Source organism: Equus quagga, chromosome 2 (genome assembly GCF_021613505.1).
Source record: "Equus quagga isolate Etosha38 chromosome 2, UCLA_HA_Equagga_1.0, whole genome shotgun sequence".
Classification (NCBI taxonomy): Eukaryota; Metazoa; Chordata; class Mammalia; order Perissodactyla; family Equidae; genus Equus; species Equus quagga.
The window spans coordinates 146,308,957-146,328,606 of record NC_060268.1 but is presented as its reverse complement, the minus strand read 5'-3'; the positions used below and the strand labels follow the sequence as shown (position 1 = coordinate 146,328,606).

Here is a 19,650-nt window from a genome sequence, read left to right as displayed (position 1 = left end):
TTTTTTTTTTGAGGAAGATTAGCCCTGAGCTAACATCTACTGCCAATCCTCCTCTTTTTGCTGAGGAAGACTGGCCCTGAGCTAACATCCGTGCCCATCCTCCTCCACTTTATATGTGGGACGCCTACCACAGCATGGCTTGCTGAGCAGTGCCATGTCTGCACCTGGGATCTGAACCAGGGAACCCTGGGCTGCCAAAGCGGAATGTGCACGCTTAACCACTGTCCCACCGGGCCGGCCCCATATGACTGAGCAACATTCTCTTTATCCAGTCATCCATCAGTGGACACTTAGGTTATTTCCATATCTTTGCTATTGTGAATAATTCTGCTAACATTTATTAAGTACCTACTATGTGTCAGCTACTATTCCATGCTTTTCACAAGTATATGTTTCATTTAACTTTCACAATAGTCCCACAAGGAAGGTGTTATTGCGCTCATTTCTAAACAAAGAAACTGAAGTTTTGAGTTGTTTTGTAACCCGCCCAAGGTCACCCAGCAAGCAAGAGGTGAAATTGGCCTTAAACCCAGATCGGCGTGATAGCAAAGCCTGGATTCTTAACCACTATGGGCCAAAGTTGGGTAGGAAGGCTTTTATATGCTTGTTTTATTCTATCTCACTTATTTTTATTTTATTATGACAATTTTCAAACATAGGAAAAATTGAAAAAATTATACAGTGAATCTATATACTGCTTCCTAGGTCCTAGATTAACATTTTACTACACTGGTCACCTAACTCTCCATCTCTCCGTCTCACCATTAACCCAGCTTACATTTGTGATGCCTTTCAAAGGAAGTTATAAACATTAGTAGAAGGTGGGATTTGAGTTGGGCCTTGAAGGATGTTATCAAGTCTACAAAGGCAGAAGAGAGAGAGGAGAGGAGTCTAAGTATGGGAAAGAGTGTGCGTGAAAGAACTGTGGCAGGAATGTGGATGATGACCTCATAGAACAATGAGAAGGAGGCTATGACGGGGATGAGAGTTAGCGTTAGGGAACATGATCAGGAAGGGCGGATAGGAAGCCTGGATGGAAGAAAACTTCAGCCAACCAGCAGAGGAGTCCCCTTTCCATGAAAGTAAACGGGAAACAGGAACTACTAGAGCTTCCGGTAGAAAGAATGTAAGGCATACACAGCATGCAGGGCTAGTGGGATAGATTGGCAGGACTAAGGGAGTACTCAAGCAATGGAAATTCTAGTGATCCATGCAGGAGAAGATATGAGTCTGGAGAGCAGTAAGAATAGATAGGGAGAGAGCAAAATTATTAAAAAAATGTAATATAAGAAATTTGTTTTATTGTTGCTTAAATTAAAAAACAATATTGGCTAGGATATAAGAATAATTCAGGACAATACAATGTAAACTCATTTTTTTTCTAAAAATGTTTTTCAATGTGATCTTCAGAGAACACCTCAACTGACAGAGCTTCAAGAATGAGTTGACATCCACATTCTGCAAATGTTGACCTGGTCAAGCGCTGTGCAGCCACTTTCATATTCTTCATCTCATGCAATCCTTGGAGACTCAGAAAGGAAGGCACTACTGCTCTTCCCAGAATTCCTCTAACCCAGTGGTTCTCAACAGGGGATGATTTTGCCCCCAGTCAGGGGACATTTGGCAATGTCTGAAGACAATTGTGATTGTCATGACTAGGAGGGTTACTACTGGCATCTAATGGGTAGTAAGATCAAGGATGCTGCTAAACATCTTCCAATGCACAAGGCAGCCCCACAACAAAGAATTATCAGGTCCAAAACGTCTTTAGAGAGGAGGGTGAGAGTCTGATCTAATTAGCAAGAGGCTGAGATAAGTACCTGCTCAAGCCATATTTTTTGAATGGTACTATTGACCTAATTTTTTTTTTTTTTTGAGGAAGATCAGCCCTGAGCTAACCACTGCGAATCCTCCTCTTTTTGCTGAGGAAGACTGGCCCTGAGCTAACATCCATGCCCATCTTCCTCTACTTTTATACATGGGCCGCCTACCACAGCATGGCATGCCAAGTCGTGCCATGTCCACACCTGGGATCGGAATAGGCGAACCCTGGGCAGCCGAGAAGTGGAACGTGCAAACTTAACCGCTGTGCCACTGGGCTGGCCCCTGACCTAATTTTATAGATGAGAAACTTGAGGCTTAGGAAGGTTAAGAAATTTACTAAGATCATACTGCTACAAAGTAGCAAAAATGGGATTTTTACTTTGGTCTTCTAATTTCAAATTCGATGTCTTTCAGTTATACCATGACTCCATGAAGAAGGAAAATGGGTTAAAATGATTCCATGGCTTCAACTCACAGTAAATGAGAGAATTTTAGCACCAGATACCAAGGCAGTGATGTCAGAGAGAAGAAACTAGAAAGTTTTGAGGGAGTTAAGGGTAGATTATAATGATAGCTTCAGTTCCTGATAGGTGAGCATTTGAAGTGATGAGTGGGGAGCATTTAAGAGACAATATCCACTGGAGGTCTGGTGACAAGAATTGGAGTTCAGAGAGAGGTCAGAAATGGGAACGCACTGCTTCTGACAGGCAGGTGTTAGCCACAGTCACGACAAAGGGGGTTTGGGATAAGGGCTAAGAAAGGAGATAGAGAAATAGGTGCCGAACTCTAAGAAAATGTTCCTAAGAAGTAAAATGATGAAAAAGAAACTAAGGAAAACAATAAAAGTGGGATCTGCAAGGTGCCCACAGGATGTGATCTTACGAAGTCAGAAGGACAGGAGTCTGAGGTTATTCAGAAATCTATGTATCTCAGTGTGCAGGGAAGAATTTCACTATTTCCCATTCTATGTATTGCCCTAATTTGTATAACTGACAGCGTAAAATACTTGCGCCTTTTTTATGCTGTTGGTAGTTATCCTTAGAATCTTTGTTAGTCATGAAAATAAACTTTCAAATTGTATGTAGGCAAAAGCCTCAAGTTTCCATCCCAAACCCCCATCCTTCTGGTAGCTTCCAGTCTGACGTGGGCACCCCGAATATTACTTATCTGGAGCCAATGTTCTCATTTCTCTCCGCTGAGTCCACACATCCTTGTTTGACCAAATAACGGGAACAAACAATTCTTTCCATAATGGATGTACCTAAGGTGGCACACTTCTGAGAATCTCCTCTGAAAATTGATTACCCTGAACCATGGTGCTATGTGGTTTCAGTTAACACACTTGATATTTATTGGATATAAGTGGTAGGGATTTGACCAAGTATGCTTGGCGGACTCGGGCAGCTCCTTCTCCAGGACGGTGAGGCAGCGGACTCTAAGGAACATTTGAGAAGTTGGGTGACCGTTAGCACAAGCCAGAATAGCACAGGTGGTGCCCAGCTCTGAATGAGGAGGAAGGGGCGAAGGGAGGGGCCTCGGGCACAGCTGTAAACAGTAGTTGAGGTACCAAGAGCAGCTGACCACATCAGTATAAGGCTATTTAACTAATAGTGATGCAAGTTTAGCACCATGTCCCCCCAGCTTTTAAATGTAAAATGACTATTAGTATTAATACTGGTTAAGATTCTTTGTGCATTTACTATGTGCAAGGCATTGCATACCGCACATTCTCTGGGTTATCCCATTTTGATTCTCAGAGAACTCAGTGACCTAGATTTAATTATCATTCCTCCACCCATATGAGGAGAGATGAGGTTCTGACTACGATTTGGAGAAGCTAGAATATCTGGGCTTACCTCCTCACCAAAATCCTGGCCTTTAAGTACCACTGTTCAATAGAACTTTCTGTGATGAACCTACTAGCTACAAGTTGGTATGGAGCACATGAAATGTGGTTATTGCAACAGACTAAAAAACAATAGCACAGGACGGGCCCGGTGACGCAGCAGTTAAGTTCGCGCGTTCTGATTCGGTGGCCCAGGGTTTGCCGGTTCGGATCGCGGGTGCGGACACAGGACTGCTTGGCAAGCCATGCTGTGGTAAGTGTCCCACATATAAAGTAGAGGCAGATGGGCACTGATGTTAGTTCAAGGCCAGCCTTCCTCATCAAAAAAGAGAAGGATTGGCGGCAGGTGTTAGCTCAGGGCTAATCTTCCTCAAAAAAAAAAAAAAAAATTGAATTAAAATAGCCACATTACACAGCTGTATCAGACTGCACGAACATAGAACATTTCCACCACTGCAGAAAGTTCTACTGGATAGAGCTATTTAGAAGAAATGCTGCATTTTTTTTTCTTTCCTCCTGGTGGGATTCTAGGGCAAGTAGAAGGCTTTTTCCTCCTCCAACTCAGCCCTCCCAACCCTCCAACATCAGAGAAAGGAGATTCCTTTCCCCTACCCATCTTCCCCTATTCCACCTCCACGCTGCCCACCCTCATGGCATCAGCTTGTTCAACAGCCTTGAACCGGAGCCCCAAGAGGTAGGCAGACGGAAGTGACCTTTCCACATCAGGCACTGCCTATCAGCATTAGCCACGTCATCAGCATCAACAATCCACAATTACTCAACTCTCAAAGGCGAAAATCATTCTGCCGGAGACAGAATCAGGCAAACCAAATCTGAACACTCTAAGAATCAAAACAAAACCCAAACACACATCATTTAATGACGTAAACAAAATATTTGCTTTGGGCTTTGCTAGAGCCCCTATACGTGGTGACTTAGAGGGAAGGAAGCCTGCGAGATTTCTGTCTATTCTCCAAAACTTTTTCAAAGAACTGATTGTCCTATGTTATTTAACCGGAGAATGGGCTAATTTGTCACCCAAAACAATGTTTAACTAAGAGAAGTATTTTTCTGAAATGCAAAAGCATTCAAGCCTTTAACCTAAGGACCTTCACGGCTGAGAGCTCAGGGGTCATCGCTGCCTCTACCTTTATAAGCCCATTTTCAATGCTAATGAATTCTTTTACAGGTGTATTTGCTAATTTTTATGTGTGTTTTAGATATAGATTCACTAATCATTACTTAGATGTAACCCAGGGTTTTTTGCATGTGAAAATAGGACTTAAATCCAGATTTATAGGTAAAGAGCAGGAAACTGAGGGAGGGAAAGACACAAAATAGCCGGAGGGTAAAATGAGGAAGGACTTCACTAGTCTATTTAAAAAATACCCTAAGGTATTATGTGGCCCCTGCTTGGTAACTTTCTAGCTCCCTTCTCAAATTTTCCAAAAAGTTGAACTCATTTTGAAACTTTGATGTACAACTCACTAAGTCACCTAGGGATTCTTGTTAAAATGCAAATTATGATTTAGAGAATCGGGGGTTGGGGCTGAGATTTCGCATTTCTAGCAAGCTCCCAGACGGTGACGACGCTGTTGAGCAGCAAGGATGTAAACCTTAAGAAGTTGGAATCAGTCCTTGTCAGTTCGGAGAACTCGCTTCTGACAGGGTGAGTAATTTACAGGAAGGTTCGCCTGGAACCTGCCTTACTGCGGGTACCTCTTGGCAGACTCGGGCAGCTCCTTCTCCAGGACAGTGAGACAGCGGACTTTACGGAACATTCGAGGAGTTGGGTGAACCTTAGCACAATCAGCAGTAACGTTTACCGGGGGCGTGTTACGTACCGGACGCCCGCACCTCATTCATTTTGTCCTTCCAGCAACCACATGAAGTGGACACTATTATTCTTCTCGCTTTACAGGTGAAGAAATTGAGGCTCAGAGACTTAAGCAACTTGCCCAAGGTCACGAGCTTTTCGGGAGAGTTGAGTCCAGGTCCATCTAACTCCAAGAGACAACGCTTTTAACTAACAGTTTGGGGCCTCAGTTTCCTGCGCTGTGAAATGAGAAGGGCTGGCTGACAGATCCCTTCCAGATACGCCTAAGGGAGTCTTTGCATTCCTTCTCCAGATCTTGCTCTTTGAGCCTACAGGGAAAAGTTCTTTTTGAGAACACCGCACCCCCTCTGCTTGCCTAGGTCAGGGGCGTGCACGGCTGTTCCGGGGAGGGTCGGGCAGTCCTGGAGCAAGCTGGCTCGGGACACAGCGGGCCGATCCATTACATAAGCACGAGACGTCCCTCCTTCCGCGCGCCCCTCACCCCTCGCCAAGTCGCAGCACGAAGAGCGGATCCCAGGGATAAATCCCCTTCGCCCGCCGGCAGAGTCCACGGCAGAGCTGGGGGCGCTGAACTTGCCAGTGCATTTCGGGGTCGGGCACTGGGATTTTCCCCGCGACGTTACTCCTCCCACGCTGCCCGCGGGGCCCCCGGTCCCAGTCTGGTCGGCGTCTCCGCCCCGTGCTCTCCCCGCCCCTAGGACGCGGGGACCGCGGCGCTTGGGGCCCGGAAAGGGGCCACCGAGCAGGGACGCGGCACGGTGGGAGCGCCCCGGGGCATGTCCGCGCGCCTCTGCCCGGGCTGCAGCGGTCCACGCGAGGTGAGGACGCGGCGGGCCCGGGCTGGGCACGGGCGTGGCAGGGGGTCGGGCGGAAGAGGGGAGTGTCTGTGCGCTCTGGGCGGGCTGCGGAGCGCTGGAGCCTGGCCCCGCTGGGCTGCCCGGGCGCAGTCTCCCGCGGGCGGCTCTGGCGCCTAGATCCCCACCGCGCGGGCCGGGGAGTCCCGTTGGCTCACCATCTTCCCGCTCCCGGGCTCGGCTGTGCCGAGGGCGCGGTGGCTCAGGTGACCCAGGCATCCTTCGCCGCTGGGCGGCGGAGCGCTAGAGCTGGGCTTCGTGGAGCTGGCGGAGGACTCTCCATTCGCTCCCCGCTGCCCCAGCGCCCAGCAGGTCGCTGTGAGCGGGTGACTCTAGCCGGGTCTCTCGGAGCGCCTGTTTGGTTAGGAGAGAGACACGTGCCCACTTGCCCTGTCAGAATTGTGCCGGCGCGCCCATGGTTTCTGGGCAGGTGGCTGGAGAGGAGCGGCTTTGATCCTCATTTCTTGTGGTTTCCAAATGCAGACTTCTCGATGCGACGGAGACCGCCTTTCTTCTGCATTCTCCGCTTTCAGTGTATCTTTTTTTGTTTGTTTTTAATCTCCCCTCTGCCTCAGCTAATAATATTTATTTCTAGTGTGTGGTGTACTAAAAACACACCAGCCTGCAAAACCTTCACTTGATTGAACTTAATTTCTCAGTTGCTTCTTTCCTCAAAGAAGAGCAGTGACCTGTAGTGTGGACTCGGGGAAAAGTGTTCGCAGCAAAATTTTAAAGCACGATTCCAGTTAAGTGCTGGGACTATTTGGTTAGCCTTCTGTTTTCACAGCTCAGCATTCTGGACCTTTTAGAATTTTTTCTTTTTCTTCTTCTTTTTTTAATGTTGTGTTGGATAGGACCTGCCAGGATGCCGGTTAAACTCTTCTGTTTTGAAAGGACCCTAATCGGCTCATCCTACCTATTTCTTTGCTGAGAGCTGGGCACTGCCGTGGTGCAGCCAGCTTAACCCAGGAGGAAGTTTTCAGGTCTGCCAAATTCAGAAACACACTCTCTCCACAGATATCCGAGATCATTAGCTTTTAAAAATCATCAACTACTCCTGCATGGTTTGTCTCCCCCCTCACCCCCTAAAATGTCATGGCAATCTAGGCTAATGGTGCCTGACCCAGGTGCCCAACATATGTCTGTTGAGGAAAGAAAGGGTGGAAGTAAGGAGTAGTAATTAAGTGACTGGAATTGATCACTTATAATCACAGGATCTTGAAAATTGAAAAGGCTTTTAGGGATCCTCTATTCAAACCCTTCACTTTACAGCACAGGAAGCTCAGGTTCCACTTGGCAAGGATTGACTAAGCTCAGACTGTCAGTTGGTGATGGAATCGACACCAGAATCCAGGCCTTGTCCATCCCACTTAATTCAGTTTTCAAGGCATGTTACCTCCAGGCATTTTGAACAAAAATGATACGACTAGAATCACCTAGTCGTATCATTTTCCTGTTCGTATTTTTTATCTCTCTCTCTCTCTCTTTTTTAACTGGCAGGATTCTGAATTAGATGAGAGAGGTTGATTTAGTCAACTGCCTTTGTAGCACAATTAAAAAATATACAAACACTTAATTTTAAATAATATCTTACTTTCTTCTTATATGAAAATGAATATGCAGATACATCCCGGGTGAACTTCCAGAAGAAGAAAAGTAATCAAAACAGATGGGACTAAATTTACCCCCATCGCTCCTTGGAGTCTCTTCTGATTCTCAGCCCCCTATGGTGACAACCTGTTAGAGTTAAAGGTGTGGTTTGTAACTGTGGAGCCGACTTGAGGGAAGTGGCTTATCTGATGGCCGTTTGTTTGCTGTGATTAATACCATGATCTCTAACAGAGCTGAGAAAGGAATTTTAAACTGACTTATTTTATTTATTTTTATTTTAGCATTGTGTTGCCTGGTTTTCAGTTTAGTTCAATTTAACAGCTATTGATTGAGTGCCTGCTATGTGCTCAGTGCTGTTCTGGGCATTTGGCATATGTCAATGAACAAAGCAAGGAACTTTATCCTATGGAGCTCAAGTCACCATTCATTCATTAGAATTTTTTCCCGGATTTTGTTTGGCAGATAGAAGAGAATTTCAGTTTTGCCTAAAGCAGGGAAACGGACATAAATGTTCCAAACTGTCTTCCTTCCAATCTCACGATTCTGTTGATTCTATAATCACCAAAGACGAACAAGTAAATTGAGGTGAAGTTACGTTGACTTTCAGGAACTGACATTCTACTCTATGTGAATAGCGGTTCCCACGTTTGGTTATCTCATGTATGTTCATTTGGAGTCCCTGAAAGTACATTTCTTTCAGTGCAGGGACATCATCGTGGTGACGTTAAACTTGGTGAAGCACGGCAAGATTAGTTTTCCCAATAGTGTTAGTGTTCCCATGTTAGTGTTGCAGATGGTAACTGTATTAGTTTGTAAGGTGTACCTTCTTCTTTATTTATAAAGCTGGTGTTCTACTTTTATTTTGTCTCCCTTTATATCTTTGTCCCTCACTTCCCTCCGTATTCATAGGCAGCAGAGTGTTGTGACTTATTGGTAAATCCGTTACCAGGGAAGTTGTTTTTAATCAGACATTGCAGTTTTAAGCATTTTCTAATTCTCTCAATTGCTTTTTCTTCAAAACGGCCTGGTTTGCAAGCTCAGGCATGTTTATTGTTTTTAACAAAGGCTTATCGAAATGAACTTGGCAGTTTTTCAGTCATATACAGCCAAAAAAAAGTATTCAGTGCAGCTTTGGGGGTTGTTTATGCATTCCTTACCTAACCAATTGCTTTGCTTTTAAAAATCACCAATTTGGAAGCTATTTTCTTATGAGTTCCATTCTAGTATATCTAAAAACTAACCCATTAAAGTGGTATAATAATTTAATTGAGGAAAATCAAATCCACGCTTGACGATGTTGGGACATTTCAAGTACAAAGATTTTCTCTCTGTCTCTGTTTTTAATTTGTTCTACATCAAAGGACATCAGGAAGTGTCATTATCTGACGGTGTCCTATTTGAAAGTTGTCTCTGTTAAACACTTGGAGGACAGTCACGATTTCTGAGGGCTGCCAGACACCCAGAGTAGTTGATTGTCTTCGTTTGCCGGCCGCTCTGCCCCATCGCATCCTCGTCCCTCCTTGGGCTGCACATCCATGAATGGGATGAGTTGCTGTGGCCAGGGAGGAAGTTACACACTATTAATTATTTCATTAATGCACTTATTCATTATTTACTTAATAAATACTTGTTGAACTTATACTTTTTGTTAAAGATCTGTATAAAGTTTCTATTTGGAGCACTCTTTTCCCATGCTGGTGGTAGTAGGGGATATAAAGATACAGAATCTACCTCCGAAGCACGGTACAGCCTGGTATGGAAGAAAAGACTTTGTATGACTAGCTATAATACCATTTGTAACCACCTTAAGAGAGAGAGAAATACTTTGAAAATTAAAAGGAAGGGGAGAGAGCATACAGGCACTGTGAGGAGTCAAGGCTTAGGGGAGACTTTATAGACGGGGACTCGTTTGAGCTGCTCCTCGAGAGATGGGTAGGATGGTGAAGGATTATAGAAGCAGAAGGGAATACCTGTCTTTATGGGAGTACATCCTTGCTCCTTTTTGAAGACGTATAGAAGACTTCCTTTTGGGGGCCAGTTGAGCCTGTGTTGGTGTATCACCCCTACACCCTCTGCTTGTTTCCCCCTCCATCCTGGGTAATGGAGTACTGACCAACACTAAAACAACACATTGGATTGACCAGTGCTCTCCTTTCCCTCTGAAACACGTACTGGTTTTTGCTCAAAGCACCGAGACCACTGTGGCAAATAGCCATCCTCACAGTAAGCTGATGTACTTTGCTTTGATCAGCTCATGTGCACACTTACAGTAGTGTTTGGTCATAGTCTTGTTTATACCTGTAGAACTTGCTATTGTAATTTTGCAATTTAATTAAATATTACATAAACTGATGTAATGTGAATACCAAACAAAGAATGCTATTTCTATGAAAACTAAGTTGAGTGCCAAATAGGCCCATAAAAGTAAGCCATTTTAAAAACAATATCAGCACATGGATGGACCATGAAAACATTACACCAAGTGAAAGAAGCCAGACACAAAAGACCATACATTGTATGATTCCATTTATATGAAATATCCACCATAGGCAAATCTATAGAGGCAAAAAGTAGATTGCCAGGTAATGGGGGTGGAGGGACTTGATAGTGACTGATAATAGGTACAGCGCTTCTTTTTGGAGAGATGGCTATGTTCTAGAATTAGATAGTGGTGATGGTTTTCTAACATCATGTAAGTACTAAAAATCACTGAATTGTACCACTTAAAAATATTAACATAGTGAATTTTATCTCAATCACAAAAAAAACGATAAAGCTAAAACAAAAAGCAACATCAACAAACAAGTTACTACTACTTAGGTGTGGAACTGACAATTATGAAAGACTGGAAAACTATAGTAAAAAAATCTAGAAAGATTTTGCACCCATGTGTTTTCACAAAGGCCTTGAAGGGACAAATGCTTTTAAGAAATGGAGGCAGGAAATCTAGGCGCAGTTCAGCCAAAAAAGGCAACACAGAACTTCAATCCTGACCTAACAGCCAAAGGTTAGTGAATGATTTAACTTTTATTTATGTGACTAGAGTTGAGAGAAAATGTTCGAAATGTGATGTATCAACTTTTTGACTCTGCTTTTGCTGACTTCTGCTTGCCTCAGTCCAGAGAGATTTTAGTGTTACAATCTCTTAGATGCCCAGTATATCCTGAAAATAGCTCATCTCTCTGCATCTGGAAAGAAAGTCCATGTTTATGAGCCTCTCTTATGGATGTACTATTAGTCACTTAAGATTCTAGAGGAGACTGAACCTACTTTTCAAGTTTCTAAATCACCATAAAAATTCAACCCTTTCCCCTGCAAACTGTCTTATGGCTCCCTGGTTCATATATGTAAACAAGGTAACGGCATAAAATCTTAACTACACCAAGACTTAAACATTTGTTGATTTTATAATTTTTCAAAATATTTCTCAACACAATTCACCATTTTCTGGTTTATTTAACATATTACAGATTAAGTCTGTAATTACTTATTTTGAGGACCAACTGGTATTGTTTTTGAAATTCTACATTTTTTGGTGAAATACTTTCCATGGCAGTGAGCTCATATTTCAGCTCCTACTGCAACCAGTTGTATTTCTTGAAATAGCAATTTCAGCTCTCTGAACCTGTAACTTCAAAACAACTGCGTTCATAGCCCATGAAGGAACTACCAAAAAACCATCCAAACCCACACTCGCGACAAAGTCTGATCTGCTGCAGGGGAGAATAGAGCGTTACTTCTTCAGTCAGATAGGGGTCAACCAGACAACTAGTGAAAAGCAACGTCATCCATCATTATCAACTAGTCATGAATGAGGGGAGCCCAAACTCAAAGGCATCACTGCTGTCAAGAAGAAGTGTTTGGCCAGGTTGATGCCTGCTTCTGCGTGATGCATCAGTTAGCTGACTCAAGACCATTTCAATGGTTCTCAACCCTGGTACATCTTGGAATCATCTGGAGAAGGAAAAAAAAATATTGGTGCCAAGGACCCATCCTCAAAATTTCTGTTCAGTAGGGCTAGGATAGGACCAGGCATCAGTGGCTTTTAAATCTTCCCTGGTGAATCTCACATGCAGGCAGGGTTGTAAGCCACTGATTTATAAAATACTAAATAATATTATAGTTTTCCCGAACAAATTTTGTTGAAACAAATGGTTGCTATGGTATCTTCTTAACATTATCTGATGAAACAAATTAAATATGATACTTTTTCTTCTTTTAATTGTTTTTTTTTTTTTTTTTTGCAATTTCTCTATACAGCGTCCACTCAGTATATGGGAAGCTTTCCCAATGGTTGAATGAATTTTCACTGATTTTTCCCCCTGTGGGATTCACTGAGTTTATGTCTATACAATGTCAAAGTAATCAAATCAACCAAAATGGTGTTATAACAGTCAAATTGGTATTATTATTATGCTCATGGAAATTCTCACCTACTGTTACCAGTTAGCTGTCCAAAATTGTGCTTTCACTCTTGATTTTTGTATTAAAATAGTACTTTCACAGATCTTGACTAGTAGTTTTTCAACTGTGTTTTGTAGATTTCTGGGGGTTTCAAGGAGGCTCGGGGGCTGTTATGGGGCATGGGGACAATGGGAGGGGGGAAGATGTCTTGCTTCCAGTTAGGGTTCCTTTTGGTGGTCTCTTCCACAACCTGAGCAGGTGTGCTATTCTTGATTTCACATTTTTGGTCTCCAAGTAAGATTTTATTTGAATAAAGGAGTCCTTGGATAAAAAAATTTGTAAATGACTAGGTCACATGTTTCTAAGTTTCTGTCTCCCCTTTCTTGCCAAATGTGGTTTATGTAGTTCTGGTAGCTCCTAATTGTTTCTAGCTACTACTGTGCATCTGTGCTGAAGAAGCGTAAGAAGACTTTGGTCTTATTAACTTTATATCTTTGGTGCCTGTGGGAAGAGATAGCCAAATGAACAGTTAGACATTCTGAGCAAGTCACATATATTAGGAGTTATCAGCATAGAGACTCAGTTTAAGTTCCGTGTGTAGAAGTCATCACCCAAGGAGAGTGTTTATAGAGAGATGTGAGAGAGGTCAGAGATAAAATTCTGAGAAGCAGCTATGCTGGGTGAGGTATCCCGCTCCATGCTCACATTAATCCGATGCACATTTTGGTCAATGAAGTTTCTTTTTATATTTTCATTTCTTACATCCCTACATACGCTTGTGCATAACTGTCAAAAGAGTTGAAGCATGAGTCTATATGTGCGTGGATGAGGGTGTAGGGGAGTCTGGTAGGGTCGCAGAGCACGGGCTATGGAAACCAGCCAAGGAAGTTTTCTCTTCCTGTGAAAATGCTGCATCCTGCACAGAACCATAGGGCTCCTTCTATATGCATATTGAGGCGCAGAATGAGAAGATAAACTTGAGTGGTTGCCTAGTGGATTTGGGAGTGCAGACAGCCATTTTGGTATTTTTGGCATACAATGATTTGTTAAGAAGCGTTGTGTTTTCTTGACTTTTAAAGTCCAGATATTTCCCCCATGTCTTCATTCTCCTTCATGGAACTAGAGCAGTGACTGTTGGCTTCTGGTGTGGTCCTAATGAGGCCTGGGGTTGAGTCCCCATTCCACACGGGTCTGAAGCTTCATTTGGTTTCATTGACACAGACCCTGCCCTCAACGCTGGGCTACTGTTTGGCAAATTTGGTTACAAGGCTCACCAGGCAACAGTGTCTTAACGTAATTTAAAAACTCGTAAATACTCTTAGAAAAAGTCAAAGTACCCTGGTAAAGAATAAATAAATGCTCATAAATAAGATACCGGCAAAAGTATTTTACTTAATAGGGTGTTCCAAGGATAAAGAGACTGGTCATTATGTGAAATACTAAGCCCCACACATTTTTTTCTCTAATTTTTACATCTTTAGGGTGACTTCTTTAGTTATCCTCCACATGAAGATAACACATAAACAATCATATATTCTAATTTTATTAGAGATGGTCTAACTAAAATTTCAGATGACATTGATTAGCTGATGCATCCAGATCGGTATCTCAGCATCATCCTGGCACATTCTGCTCTCTTCAGAAATTCTTGCATGAGAGTATACCTAACTGGCTGCAAATACAAGCAATGTTAAGGTGAAGCTTCATTTTTTTTTATAGTTTTAAGCTGAGAAGGGACATTTGAATTGGATGAAATAGAATTAATTACCTTTAAAGTCTCTAATAAGAAAATATTGTGATTAAACAATGTTAAAATAACTCAATGAGTTTACTTCTTCATCAGGCAAATATTTACTGAGTACCCAGCACGTGCTAGACACTGTGCCGGGTACTGGAGGCCCCTAGAAGATAGACAGGGTGTCTACCCAAAGGCTTACAGTCTCCTAGAGGAGACAGATGTGTGGACAAATAATCACAGCATTGTGATGAGTCCCATAAGTGACCACCCGCTATGGGAGTTCAGAGCCCAAGGCACAATGCTGCCTAGGTTGGTCAAGCCGTTAAAGAGATGTAGGGATACACGAGGTGAACAACCTGAGGAGGGGCATTCTAGGCAACAGGGGCACTTTGTACCCAGGCACCTTGGCGGGAAAGTGCACCGCAGACTGAAAACACTGCACGGTTCTGCAGGGGAGTTTGGTTGGCTGACTGGCAGGGTCCGTGTGTGGCTAGGTGCCACGTGGGACCAGAAGAGTAGGCAGGTGCTAGATCATTTAGGGTCTTATGTATCACACTAAGGAGTTTCAATTTTGCTTCAGCTGCTAAGAGTAGTCCCTGAAGGCTTTTAAACAGAGGAGTAGGGAAGGAGTAGGGGTTTGGTGACAAAATTAGCTTGTGTTTCAAAAACATACCTCTGAATGGGGCTTTAAGAAAGGTCCAAGAGGGTGAAGAACTAAGGGTCTGTTGAAGTGGTACAGATGGGAAATAGGGTTAATGTCTCATGGCAAGACTTTTGCTTCATTTATACTTATATTCGTGGTGCTTGGTGCCCTATAGGGCATGTGGTAGAGATGTCTGGTAGGCAATTTGATGCTCTGTGCAAGCAATACAAAATTTAGGCATCATCGACTAATAGGCTCAATTGAAATCTCATGATTCGTTGTAATTACCTGGGAATGTGTGAAGAGTGAAGTGTGAAATGGGTCAAAAAACTGTGGAGAATAGCTAGAGTGTGTTCACCTTATACCAGAGCACAACTTGGTGATTATACCTTTCGGTTTCTACTCTCATTGTCTAGTTACGTGTTGATCTCTTTCACTAGATCAACTGTGAGGCCAGGGACTGTGTCTTATTTACAGTGTCACTGCTTTTGCACACCTTCACAAAGCACCATTTGTGTGTCTGAGTAGCTGTGTCTTCCTGTGAATAGCACCCTCTGGAGTTATGCTTCAGCTGTCCCTACTTAACTGGTCCCAGCAGCTGCCATGGTACCTGACATGTGGTAAGTGTTCAGCATGTTTGTTGAATGAATAAATAAATGATGCAATGTATAATGAGTGGTCGGAGGAAGAAGCATCTAGCAAAACAAGTAAGAAGCATGGGTCTGTGGGGAAGCAGAGAAAATAGGAGAGACTCCTGTCTTGAAAATTCAGGGAAGAAAGAGTTCAGTAATGGGAGAGAGGTCAATGGTGCCAAATGCTACAGAGAGGTCAGTTAATTAAGGAAGGCAGAGTTACCACTGGCAATTAGGAGTCATTGGTGATAATGTCAAAAATAGCCTGAGTGGTGTGTAAGGGAGGCAGGAGGGAAATCCCATTCCACTGATGTGGGAATGAGGAAAGGGGTGAGGAGATGGTGTAGACTGGGTTCGCGAAGGGAAGGAAGTAAGTGGTAGTAGCAGTAAAAGGAGTTTTCTCCCCTTCTCTTTCCTTCTTCTCCCTTCTTTCCTCTCTCACGTTCTTCCTTCCTGATTTCAAGTTGGGAGACACCTGAGTAAATTTATAGGCTAAAGAGGACTTCGTGTAAAGGTCTAGGTTCAAAATATAGACAACAGAAGCGGGGATACTAACTGGAGAAATTAAATATAGAAGGATACATCTTACTTTGAGAAAGGCAGAAAAGAGGTAAGGATGCATGTGGATATGAGTAAACTGGAGGACTAGCTGAAGGAAAGGAAATGGAAGAAAATCCTATCCAATGGCCCCAATTCTCTCTATAGAATAGTAAATAACATGTTTTGGACACTTTCTATGTTCTAAGCATTGTCAAAATTACTTTACATACGTTAACTCACTAATTTCATTGAAGATGCAATTATTATCCTAATTTTACAAACGAGACAGTTGAAGCACAGAGAGGTTAAGCAACTTGCCCGAGGTTATACTGCTGCTAAGAGGCAGAACCAGGATGCAAAGCTGTTCCATCATGCTGGAAAGGACAGTATGTAGAGTGCTTAAGATTTTGGATAACCAATGTGTGTACGAATCAGGTACAACATATTGTTGCTGAGTCACTCTGAGCACTTAGTCTGTGCTGGAAATCATAATTCTGTTGTGCTATTAATCTTCAAGGTGGAGAGATTTCCTCCAGAAAAACTTGCCTTACTGGTTACAGGAACGGAAATGTTTGGATGTTTGGATTGCTGTGGAATTGGGGATTGGTGGCTTGGAAGAAGTGGGGGTGCCAGAAAGAGAGCAATTGATATGATGGATCATGAGTTCTAGCCTCCAAGGAGAAGGAAAAAAGAGCAGATAAGCTGATGGAGTAAGAGAAAATGGAGGAGCAAGGGGCCTGAGGGCTCAAGGCGGTTGAAAACCAGGTGCAATAGGAGTTGAAGAGTTGCAGACTTGTGGACGATAGAAAGTTGGGGTTAGAGAGGGATACTTAATTCTCACAAAAGCCCTAGATTTCAGAAGTGAGGGTTGGCACAGGTGGTGATAGGTTGATTGTGTGGCTTTGGGAGTACTTGGCTCAAGTGAATTGGAGGTGAATCTTTGGAACTTGATGAGGTCAAGGTTGAGGCTGCGATCAGCAAAGATGTTGAGTAGATGTGGACTGGAACCTGTCTTTTATTGGAGGATGGTGCCCAGAAGCCCTAAGGACTGGTCTGGACTTTAGAAAACTGCAAATCAAGTGTAGCTTTAGGGAAAGATACAGAAGGTTAGCTGATATCTAGCATGCAATAAAAATCGCTTAATGCTCTCAAAAGAACACCGTCAGAGAACAGTTGAATAGCTTATGTTATGTACTATAGTTTTTGAAGAAAAGAACCTGAAGAATCAATTGGCAAAACAACACATTTCACAAGTAACTTTGGTTGCTTTAGCAAAATCATCATTACCCTGGAAAGAAAGGACTGTTCTGTGATGAAATCTCCTCTTCCTCTTCCTTCTCCCTGTAGTGTGGAGTACAACACTCTCTGGGCAGAGAGAGGCAGCTGAAGATCATCAGGCTTCCAGATGTAGGGCCTTGTTGTGACTTGTGGAGGTGGGGGTCATGGCAGTGGGGCCGGAAACTTCAGTGGGACTCAGTATGGTATCCTCTGCTTCTATAGTTAGCCTTGTGATGGGAACCAGCAATATGTGTTCCCTTTGTACAGCTGTGCATACCACTGTCTGCTTTTCTCTTCTGCCCTTTTAGGATTTCAAGGAATCAAAATTACATCTGATGTATGCTTAGAAAGCCTCACATGTGCAAATATGGAGCTACTGCATAGGGATGGAATATGTGTGCTGGGTCTGATATCTAAGTGGCGTGTGTAGATAGTGTATCAGGTAGGATGTTTGGGGGTGAAAGGAACAGAAACTCCAACTTGGACTGGCTTAACTAGTTAGAAAAGTTATTCCTTCATGTAGTAGGAAGTCCGGGAGCAGAGTGTCTGGACCCTGGCTTTGCTTCTCTGTGATTCTCTTGGCTTTGTCTCTGCCATGTGTTGGTTTCATTTTCAACCCAATTCCCCTCATGGTCCCAAGATGGCTACAATAGTTTGAAGAGTCACATCAAGATAGGAAACATCCAGTGGAAGGGGAGAAGCTGCGTCTTCATGTCTCCTCAGTAGTGAGGACACCTCCCCAGAAGCTCCCAAAAGACCTTTCTTCAAGTCATTGGCAAGGATGGGGCCACTGCTCTTTCCTTAAATCAGTCCATGACCGGCAGGGGGACAGGATTGACATAATTCTATTTTTTTAAATTAATTAATTAATTAATTAATTTTTTGAGGAAGATTAGCCCTGAGCTAACATCCGTGTCCATCTTCCTCTACTTTATATGTGGGACGCCTGCCACAGCATGGCTTGACAAGCGGTGCCATGTCCGCACCCGGGATCTGAACCGGCGAACACCAGGACGCCTAAGTGGAACGTGCGAACATAACGGCTGCACCACCAGGCGGGCCCCCATAATTCTTGATTAACCATTTGGGGTGGACCGGATGTTGGGAATCATGTCCATGAGAGAGAGAAGGCTTGAGGCTGTTATGAAATTCCAGCCTCGTCAAGGGGGAGGAGCCTTGGATGGCGGTCAAGTCCCTGCCTTCAGCGTTTGTTAGCGTGTGAACTTGAACAAGTTAGCAGCTTCTGTGAGCCTCTGTTTTCTCTTGTAGGATTGCTGTGGGAATTGAAAGCACTTTATATAAAATTTAAGGAGCTATACAAATGCTAATTATTAATTTGAAAATGATGATGACAATAACAACTTCTATTACTGAGCAGTTACGTGTTCTAGGCACTTGCTACAGGCTTAAATGCATTCCCTCTCTTTATTCCTCACTAAACACATATCAGGCAAAGATCACACTCAAGGCACTCCAGTAGATGTTTTATTTCCAGTCTCAGTTAAGCTGAGATCTGGAACATTAAGGCTCAAGGGTAGGGACAGACAACAGGTGCAGGCTCACTTTCGCCTGGAAGTTCTGCTTTTTTGGCCTGTGTAAGCAGGTAGAGGCAGCTGGCTGTGGGGCCTCTGCACTTGCTCTGTTATCTGCCACGGATTGTCTTTAACTAGTTCAGGGCTCACTGCTCCAGGGATTTGTAAAACAGTATATATGTACTTTTAAAACACCTGATGCTTTTCTTTCCATTGTTCCTTTATTTCCCCAAAGCTAAATTTTTTGCTTATTTATGCTTTTGAAATAGTAGAGGGATTTACAAAATGTTTATTACCTTCTTGTAGTTGTATTTTGATGAGGCTTACTGGTCAAGAAGCCTATCAGGTATGGAGTGAGTAAGTGGTGGGGCCTAATTTTCTTGACGTTGCACATTGCCCTGCCTTGAACATCATTGAGATATGAACTTTTTCCATATTTTGGTTTATATCCTTATGATAGTTTCCCTGAAGGAGAAGAGCTAGGCGAGAAGGTTTGAACTTTTTATACGGATTGCCTGATTGGTTCATGGAAGGTTTTCGAGTGGTGGAAATGACACACTTGTAGTCTTGTTTTGGGAATATGCATTTTCTCATTCTACGGTGGGATCGTATGCCTGGGATCATAAAATATTTCTAGAAAGTCTGAACCATTCTGATACCATGTAACTGACTTTTTCCCAGGCTCCCCTTGCAATTATAATAAAAATAATGTTTCTATGGCTCAGCCTATGCCAAATTTTGAGGCAATCCAGCCCTTGTCAATTCCTCCCCGTTAGCTGGTAAAGTCCTGGGGAGAAACTAAACTTGTGCATCTTGATTCAGCCTTCCCTTGTGTGAGTTACTTCTCCTGAGGCTTCTTGATCTGTATGCAAATAGACCCCCTGGAGGCCCATCTTTCAGACACATCTGCT

The 19,650-nt window shown here is 43.2% G+C and overlaps 1 protein-coding gene across 3 annotated transcripts in view; it reads left to right on the top strand.

Moving 5' to 3' along the window:
• The first annotated feature begins 4,390 nt into the window (after positions 1 to 4,390).
• SLC16A12 (solute carrier family 16 member 12) overlaps positions 4,391 to 19,650 on the top strand; it is an 85,391-nt gene continuing 70,131 nt past the window's right edge. The window contains exon 1 of one of the 3 annotated variants that reach the window (XM_046655240.1): positions 4,391 to 5,339. The gene's annotated coding sequence lies outside the window, so the exon portion shown is untranslated. Of the gene's footprint in view, positions 5,340 to 6,011; positions 6,326 to 19,650 lie in introns of those variants that run through there. The other 2 variants (XM_046655242.1, XM_046655239.1) reach the window with 2 other exon arrangements.